At 51.1% G+C, this 9,648-nt stretch overlaps 1 protein-coding gene across 1 annotated transcript in view; it reads right to left on the reverse strand.

Moving 5' to 3' along the window:
- Nucleotides 1-9,648, reverse strand: part of ZAP70 (zeta chain of T cell receptor associated protein kinase 70) — a 44,118-nt gene that overhangs the window by 18,926 nt on the left and 15,544 nt on the right. The window lies entirely within an intron of this gene.

The raw sequence follows: 9,648 nt of genomic DNA on the forward strand, positions 1-9,648 counted from the left end.
TACCAAAAAGGGACTTACCACCTATCCCGGTAGAGCCAGCTCTCAGTAGGAACGCAATGCATCATGTCACACTGCTGGCTGAGCCTTTGACAAGTCTCCTCCACCAATGAGCTGTTATCTGCGCTATTGGTTTTGGTATCAAGTTATCTAAATCCCACCCACAGACCAAGGTCAGTTTCCATTAATTAATGGAAACACCAGTGAGCTTCGGGGGGCGCACCAGCTCCCTGAGAACTGGCCTTTGATGGGGATGTAGCGTGACGTGAGAAGAGCTGAGCTGGCATCTCCTTTCCACAAACGTTTCAATCACATTCAGAATACAGTCAACCTGACTCCTTGGATCACTGGATCTGGTCTCTGCGCTTCTGCACACAGTCTTTATTAATTATTAGTAGTAGTCATAGTATCATATTGCCCAGGAGCCCCAGTCAGAGACCAGGACCCAATGGTGCTAGGTGCTGTACAAACCCAAAACAAAAAGACAGTCCCTGCCCGACAGAGCTGATAGTGTATCAGATGAATGATAGATACAGATGGACCGACAAGATTTTAAATTGTCCCAATGGCCAGGCCTCTTGGTCAACTGAGGGACAGACCTATTGCACATTAAAGGCTGGCACAGAAAGGACCAGGACTTAGATGGTCATATGGCATTCTGAGTTGGGCTGGCCACACCCTGGTAGTGTGTGGGCTAGGCAGGGACTGTATAAATGATATACACTAGTGCAATGGTTTTCAAACTGCGGGTTGTGACCCAGTACTGGGTCGCGGAATGGAAGGCACTTGGTTACAGCGGCTCTGGTCAGCACTGCTGACTGGGCTGTTAAATGTCCCTTCGGCGGTGCTGCCTGGCTAAGGCAGGCTAGTCCCTACCTGTTCTGACACTGCGCTGCACCCCAGAAGCAACCAGCAGCAGGTCCGGCTCCTAGGCGGGGGTGGCCACGGGGCTCCACCCTGAGCACCGGCTCTGCATTCCTGAGCTGAGCGGGATGGTGCCTCTGGGTGAGAGCCACACAGAGCCACTTGCGAGCCTCCACTTAGGAGCCGGACCTGCTGCTGGCCGCTTCCAGGGCACAGAGCGGTCCCATGGACAGGACAGGCAGGGAGCTTTGCTTAGCACCCCCACTGTGCTGCTGACCAGGAGCTGCCCAAGGTAAGCCAGTGCCCAATTCTTTGCCCAGCATTGAGCTACCCCCAAACCCAGAGCCCCCTCCTGCACCCCAAACCCCTCATCCCCAGCCCCACCCAGAGCCTGCATCCCCAGCCCAGAGCCCTGCCCCCTCCGCACCCCAACCCCCTGCCCCAGCCCAGAGCCCCCTCCCACTCCCTGAACCCCTCATTCCTGGCTCCACTCCGCAGCCCTCACCCCGGTGCCCCAACCCGGTGCCCCAGCTCTGAGCCCCTCCCACAGCCCAAACCCCTCATCCCCAGCTCCACTGGGTCACAGGCATCAACAATTTTCTTCAACTGGGTCACCAGAAAAAAAGTGTGAAAACCACTGACCTAGTGTATGTGGAATGGGGATGGAGGAGGATTGCTGGAGAGATGCCATCCTGCCATAGCTCTCCTGGTTTGCTCAGGAGCAAGGCAAGGAGATGCCTGCCCAGGGAGCTGGATTTATGGCCACCAGCTTTTTTTGACCTATTTGTTTTTTACCTGCTTGAAGCCCAGAAAGGGCCATCAGAGAACCGAAGGGGAAAGCAGGCTGAGCAGCGGAGGCGTTTTACTATTGCAGGAAACCACAGCAGGAAACAGTCAGGGAGGTTTGCAACTTGGGTACAAGCCGTAGATTAAACTGTGTCAGGCTCAGCAAAATTCAGCCTGCGTTGTAAAGCCCCTTTAATCAAATGCATGAAATGGGAGGATACAGGGATCGGAGGAGCAGAAGACCTGAGTTCGGAACATAGGAATTGCTGGACCAGTTCAGACCAGGGTCCAGCTAGTCCAGTATACTGTTACCAACAGTGGCTAATACTAGTTGTGTCAGAGGAAAGTGCAAGAAACCCTGCAGGAAACAATTATGGACTAACTAGTCCCTAGTTAAATTTGCCTCCTGACCACTGATAGTTAGGGAGTGGTTTAGGCCCTGACTCATGCGGGTTTATATCCCTTCCAAAGTTTGTGTTTAATCTTTACTATTATAATATAACTATGGAAATTGTTGTATGCAGTGGTGTGGTAGCCGTATTGGCCCCAGGATATGGGAGATGTTTGTTTTATCTCTATACATGTCTGGTCCTTTCCTCAACCTTGCTAAGCACTTGGCCTCGAAGACATTTTGTGGTACTGAGTTCTATTCCTAACCCTGCTACTTGTCTCACCATGTGACCCTGAGCAACGCTCTTAGCTGCCCCGTACCTCAGTTTCCCTCTCTATGAAATAGGTACAGCATTTTTGTCCCCATCTTGTAGCGGTGTTGTGAGGCTTTATTTATAAACCTTCATACCAGGCAAGCGCCTGTATGGTGCTAGGCACCTTCAACTCCTCCTGACTGCTAAAATCAGGCCCTGATTTTTCAAGCAGCTTCTAAATGTTGGGTGGCAGTTTGGGCCTGATTTTGCAGAGGTGCTGAGAATCCCCACATGCCTGAAGTGTCTCAAGTTGAGCATCCAAAAAACAGAAGCACCCAAAATCAATGGCCACTTTAGAACATGTTGGATTTCCTGTGCGAAGTTGCACTGAGAAAGGCCTCTCCCCCACTTAATTAGGGCTGATCAAAACTGCAACCACATTTAGGTGGGCAACAAACAGAAAGATCTCCAAGATATCTGTCATTTACAGCTACCTATAGTCAGCCACAGACCTCGGCATGGGAGAAAACTGCCAGCAACAGTGCATCGCTTCATAACATCCAATCACAACAGGCTGGGCCAAATTCTGCTGTCTGTGACACTGGTGCACATCAATCAAAGTCAGTGGGGTTGGATCAGTGAAGCAGGGAGCAGTATTGAGCCTATTATGATGGCTGTTTATGTCTTCCTATTATTGGTGGTGGTGAAATTATCATTTATTATTAACCTGGTCACAACAAACCACAGCAATGCAGCTCTCACAGTGGGAACTGGCCCTTTAAGATGGGTGAGGTTCAGCATCATCTGTGCCAGGTGTCGCCTGCCTCCCCAGGTGAAGGGAACGGAGAGGGGCAGGGGAGCCAATGGGATGGGTGCAGGTAACTGAGCACAAGGCCTGCTGAGAAGTATAAGGCCAGTGGTGACTCTTTGGTGTGTTAGAGCAGAGCTGCAGGGAGAGGAGTCTGCTGGGAGGAAGATCAGTGAAGCCAGCACTAAGGACCCTCCACCAAGGGTCTGAGCTAGCTAGGACGGAAGGTGGGTTTGGAGGGGGAGATTTGTGGGTATCTGAATATTACCTTAATAAACCAGACTCCTGAAAGGAGGAGGCATGTTCAGAAAACACCAGCAAAAGGGTGGTGGAGAACGGAGGCAGCGGCAGTGCCTGAAGCCACATGGAAAAGCCCTGCTGCAGCTGCTCCAGGGCTGGTGTTGCCTTAATGAAAGGCAGTGGCCGCTGTGCGGGGTGGGGGGAGAGAGAAACAATCCCCTTGGCTGGCCTCTCCTTAGCACTTCTAGCTGGGCCTGGCCTTTCAGAACCGCTGCAAGGGTCTGTTCCCATCCCAGGAAACGCAGCAGGGACAAGGGTGGTATGGGTGAAGATGATGCCTGCCTTCCCCCAAGCTTGGCTGCTTCTCTCTGGAACGCCAGCAATGTTTGGGGTGGGGGAGCCATTTTTTTGCCCCATTGCTTTTGATTTGCCTACCCTTCCTGCTGGAACATTACTGCTAGGGTGACCAGATAGCAAGTATGAAAAATTGGGACAGAATGTGAGGGGTAATAGGCACCGAGGTAAGAAAAATCCCCAAATATCAGGACTGTCCCTATAAAACTGGGACATCTGCTCACTCTAATTTCTACAGAGTCCTAGTGGGGATGACACCATGAGGGAGTGGCAGGGCTAAGACTCCAGTGGCTACAATGGCACCCGACCCTGGGCAAGGCAAACAAGCCCAGCCTGGGGGTGTGGGCTTGAGGCAAAGGTGGGAATGAGGTGCGATTGTGAGGGGGGGGCTGTTTGAAGGGGCAGGTGCTTAAGGCGGAGAAACAAGGTGGCAGAGCAGTGAGACCAACCCAGGCCATGGAGCTGAGAGCAAGGGAGGGAGGTGGAGGGATGGGGATGGAGAAGGGGGAGTGAGAGCAGGAATGCATGTTACATGGGGCCCAGTAATGAGGCACCAGGCGCTAGTCTGAGGTGCTCTGAGGGGAGATTATCCATGTCCAGACTGCTTCCCTCCACCCCTTCTCTCTGCGTCTGCTTACCAGGAGGCTGTGCCCTTGGGAGCCCTACATGGCCGCATACTGGGCTTGCTGTGATGGGGGTAGGGCTGGCTAGTTCTGGGGTAGAAACTTTCCCCTGCTCGCCCGGCTCCTAACCAATGGCCGCTGCTTCCTCCCGCTTGGCAGCTTGCAACTGCCATGGAACCTTCCCGCTAGGCCCGTGGGGAACTGCCTGGCCCACGCAGCCTCGTGCACGGCTCCGCCATAGCCCTGGCCTTGCAGGGTTTGTGCCAATAGGTGTGTGGCTGTTATCAGCTGTTGTCAGGCCTTGGAATGGAATCACTTGGATAACTTAGGCCCATTCACATTTTGCTTCTGTTTTTTGTGCTCACCAGTCAAATACAGGTGAATAGATATTGCTAAGAGTCATTTCTCCCTGGAAGAGGGTTTTATTAAGTCTCAGACCTAAGTGAAATGACTGTGTTCATGTTTACAGAAAGCCTGGAGGACAAACCCCCTAAATGTCTGTCCTGAGGCTTTTCTTTTGGAAACCTGCACCACTCAGGCTTCACCTGGGACCTGGTCTTCTCTCGTCTAAGGAAGTGAGCAGGTAAGGCTGTTAACTTGAAGGATAGTACTTGGCTGTGTGTTTAAAAGGGTAAATAATAACTAGATGTCTGAGGTCTCTTTCATCTCTATGGATCCCAGACTGCGCATGTTGAGATCTTTCATCCACCACTGAAATGCAGCCACTTCTGGTGTGGAACATGGTGACTCTTTTGCCCTAGTAAAAATGCACAATTTTTAGGAAGCAAAGTGTAGAATAATTTCTCTGATACCATGGGAGGGAGGTTGGGAAAATACTGCTCCAGGCAGGAAAATGAGGAGAAATCAGAGTTCAGTAAATATCCTCTCTACTTCTCAGCTGTCACTGAAAGAGGCTCACTCTTCTGGGGTGGGGTCTGTGGCAGGCAGCTGCTTCTGTGTCCCTGTCTGTATCACCCACATTCCACTTAGTGGATGTCTACACTGCAGCTGGAAGCGAATCTCCCAGCCCAGGCAGACAGGCTCCGAAGCAGCAGCAAGGCTTCACTGAAGAGCCTTGAGGGGTCTGTATCAATCGGGATATGAGCAGCTAAGCCAAATCACAAGCCCCCAACTCAATCCTTGATCATGGTGCCCAGAACCCTAAATTACCAAGATTTTATTGGTTAAATAAATGGAACTTTTGCCCAAGGCACTGACTGCTTGAGCCTGTGCTCCTTGTGGCTCTGCTGACTGACCAACCAACTGCTCAGCACCTTATGGTCCATTATGCATCTTTCCATCTGTGATCTGGTAGCACTGGCTAGCAAGGCTGTGTCTTGGTCCTGTGCTGACCTCCTTCTCCCACCCTAGCAGCTGTTGAGTTTACTGACAGCAGGATGGGTAGTTGGTGACTGAGGGGAAGCTCATCACATTTGGGCGGGGAGGAAACTCATGAACCTCTGTGCAGAGTGCCCCCTCCCATACACGCACACTCCCCTCTACATCTGCTCCCCCAGGCTCAGGAATTGCCACCGATACACATCAGTCCCAACCTGCCTTTTCATCGCCATTCATTCAGTCTCTGCCCATGCTTCGGCACAGCCACACTGAGCTGGCAAGAGCCCCCCGAAGAAGCAGCATGCTGATTCTGCTCGAAGAGGAAGGAGAGATCGGGTGATAAAGAATGGAAAAATAATGACACATTCGATCGGTGCAGTCAGATGGCAGCGAAGGCCTAAGCTTGTTCATATCCTGCTGGGGCCTTCTTCTCTCTCTGTGGTTATTTGTCAAATGCTAATGAACGGAAGCAATTAGCTCCCATTGCTGTGTGGGGAGAGAGGCAGGCCATCTGCATGGGGGGAGGAGGGGGCCTAGTGGGCATGGCTCAGTCAGCAGTTTGAAAGCACAATTCTCAGCCTAGAAGGCTTCATATCTGAGCTGTATTTTTTTGTGTGTGCATGGGTTGAGGCTTTAACGGTGAGGATCTCTTTGTTACAAGAAAGTTGTTTTCCATTTATAGAGTGCCTTTCATTTTACAAATGGATGTGCAAATTGTATGCCACAGGAACAAGTGGAATGCAGCCACCTCTGGGGTGGAAAGTGGCCGCTGATTAGTGATGTGGAGCAGCACTCCTATCAGTGGGAGCCTAAGAACAGTTCTACAGCCAGGTAAATCGAGAGGGCAGTGTGAAGTCACCCGAGCTGGAGTTTGGTCAGTGTTCTACTGCAAACAGTACCATGGCGTCTTTAAAGACCCAGCAGTGGTCAGGACTGTCTGAGAAGCAGCAGCACAGTGGGCATGTACTGACTTGGTGGTGGTGTCCGTTCTTCGTGCTGACCCATCATGAACACTCCTGCTGGCTAAGCAGATTTCAGTATAGATCTACTTATGCTTTTCCTTGCCTCTCTGCCTATCCAGGTACTCATATGCCCCCATCTGTGTTGTATGGGAGACCCCGCTCAGTATCACTCTCCTGTTCCTTTTCGCAAATGGTCACTAGCTAATTGTTCCCTGTCGGGGTGGAAAAAAGGACAGGAGAATCCACGGACATCACCTTGAACTCGAAGGGTCTAAGCAGCGTTAAGTGAAACAGGGCAACTTATGTAACGTGGCTGCTTTCGGACTGTCGCTCTTTGCTGTGGTCAGTGACTGACCAAAGAGCAGATGCAAACTTTTTCAATCTAATTCTGGCAATTACCAAAAGTGTCTTGGCTCAGCTAAAGTTGCCATTGCAAAATACTTCCCTGGAGTAGCCGTATAAGGTCCCTCTCCTGAAGCAGGATCTCCAGGCGATGGACCCTTTGTCTCATGTAGAAAATTTGTCTCTCTGCAAAATTAAGAAGCATGACCCATCTGTCTCCTGAGAACAACCCATGAGAGCAATGCAGGGCATAGAAGGATTTTACTGGTTGTGGCGCTTCATCTAAATTTCATATCGTGTCTGATCTTCAAAATATTTCAGACATGTCTGAGCTTGACCAACTTAAGCCCTTAGGACATGATCAAATCCTGCACCACTGAAGTTAATGGGAGCTCTGCCATTGACTTCACTGGATGCTGGATCGGGTCATCAGCAAGAAGCCTGCTGAGTTTCAGGGAAGCTGTTGCAGCTATGCACAGACCTACCTGCCCATGAAATCAGTTCTTAGGGTCCTCTTCCCTATGACCAAGATAGTCATTCTGGGGCATAGTCGTTGGATGGAGGGTTGGGATTCCTTGGCACAAGGGACATCATGTCACGTGGCCTGGCCTTTGGTGTGCGATAGCGGGAGGCCATTGCATTTTTAGAGCAGTTTTTTCCCCTGAAGTGGTGGGATGACATCTGCCTCATGACCCAGTGGTGGGATGCTCCAGATAAAGCTGGCACAGCATACTTGCATGCAATGCAACTATAACATCCTGGCTATGTGTCTGAGTGAGTGATAAAAATCACAGAATCTCAGGGTTGGAAGGGACCTCAGGAGGTCATCTAGTCCAACTCCCTGCTCAAAGCAGGGCCAATACCCAGACAGATTTTTACTGCAGATCCCTAAATGGGCCCCCTCAAGGATTGAGCTCACAACCCTGGGTTTAGCAGGCCAATGCTCAGACCACTGAGCTATCCCTCCCTGTGGCTAAGCTGACAGAAGGGATAGGGGACTAGCTGCCACTCTCTGAAGCCAGGTTTCTCCATTAGCTCATGCAGCGGAGTGGTGTGTGTTTGGAGCTGAAAGGCGAGGGGGGGTCTAGTCTTTGCTGCCTGTGTGTGAAGAACACACGACTGTGTCTGCAGCACATGGATTTGATTCAGAGGCTGGAGGACAGGCATAGGTGCACATGCACATACACAACTACAGAGACCCGATGGCTCTGATCCCACAGGTCTAGTGTAGCTACTGACTAGCACTCAGTAACTCTGAGGATGCATCGGACAAATCCCAGCCTGGTGCTCCCAGCACAGCGTGTGGTTCTGTTCGCTCTGGCAGGGGGATGCTCTCTCTGGATAGGAAACGCCAAGTCTTTCAAACCAGTAATAACTTGGTTTCAATCTACCTCGGCGCCCCATGCCTACCACTCAAGCTGAGCCCTGTGAGAACACCAGCCACAATGTAGTGTCTCAGCATAAGGGCTCCAGCCCTCTATCTCCATGACCGTCTGCAGTACAGAGCAATGGGCTCCCAGGCGATGGCACATACTGTGCAAAGGAGAGAGAGAGGCCTGACAGAGCAGAAATGAGGTGGAAGGATGGACCATTGGTTAAGGTGCTAGTCTGGGAGGGGGGAGGCCAGAGTGCAGTTCCCGGCTCTGCCACAGACTTCTTGTGTGACCTTCAGCAAGTCACTGAGCCTCTTTGGATAAAGGAGGATAACAAATTGGAGGATTGGGCCAAAAGAAATCTGATGAGGTTCAACAAGGACAAATGCAGAGTCCTGCACTTAGGAAGAAAGAATCCCATGTACTGCTACAGGCTGGGGACTGACTGGCTAAGCAGCAGTTCTCCAGAAAAGGACCTAGGGATTACAGTGGACAAGAAGCTGGATGGAGTAAGCAGTGTGCCCTTGTTGCCAAGAAGGCCAATGGCATATTGGGCTGTATTAGTTGGAGCACTGCCAGCAGATCGAGGGACATGATTATTCCCTCCTATTCGGCACTGGTGAGGCCACACCTGGAGTACTCTGTCCAGTTTTGACCCCCCCTCCCACTACAGAAGGGATGTGGACAAATTGGAAAGAGTCCAGCGGAGGATAACAAAAATGATTAGGGGGTTGGAGCACATGACTTATGAGCAGAGGCTGAGGGAACTGGGATTGTTTAGTCTGCAGAAGAGAAGAGTGAGGCGGGATTTGACAGCACCCTTCAACTGCCTGAAGGGGGGTTCTAAAGAAGATGGAGCTCACCTCTTCTTGGTGGTGGCAGATGGAGCTCAGCTCTTCTTGGTGGTGGCAGATGACAGAACAAGGAGCAATGGTCTCAAGTTGCAGTGGGGGAGGTTTAGGTTGGATATTAGGAAACACTATTTCACTAGGAGGGTGGTGAAGCACTGGAATGAGTTCCCTTGGGAGGTGGTGGAATCTCCTTCCTTAGAGGTTTTTAATGCCCGGTTTGACAAAGCCCTGGCTGGGATGAATTTAGTATGGGGTTCCGTATCTAGTCTTTTTGGAGCAGGACTGATTGACCTCTGAGCTCCCGTTGCGCATACATCCTAAATTCTATGGAATGCTATGAAAATGTGGCGGTTGCTACTCCACAGCAGCACTAGTAAGGATCTTCAGGTTCTTACTGGTATGTCGGGAGCCATGTAGTGACGAGCGAGAGAAATGAGCGACTATCTTTTTCATTCTCCCTACTTTG

Source organism: Chelonoidis abingdonii, chromosome 11 (assembly GCF_003597395.2).
Source record: "Chelonoidis abingdonii isolate Lonesome George chromosome 11, CheloAbing_2.0, whole genome shotgun sequence".
Taxonomy (NCBI): Eukaryota; Metazoa; Chordata; order Testudines; family Testudinidae; genus Chelonoidis; species Chelonoidis abingdonii.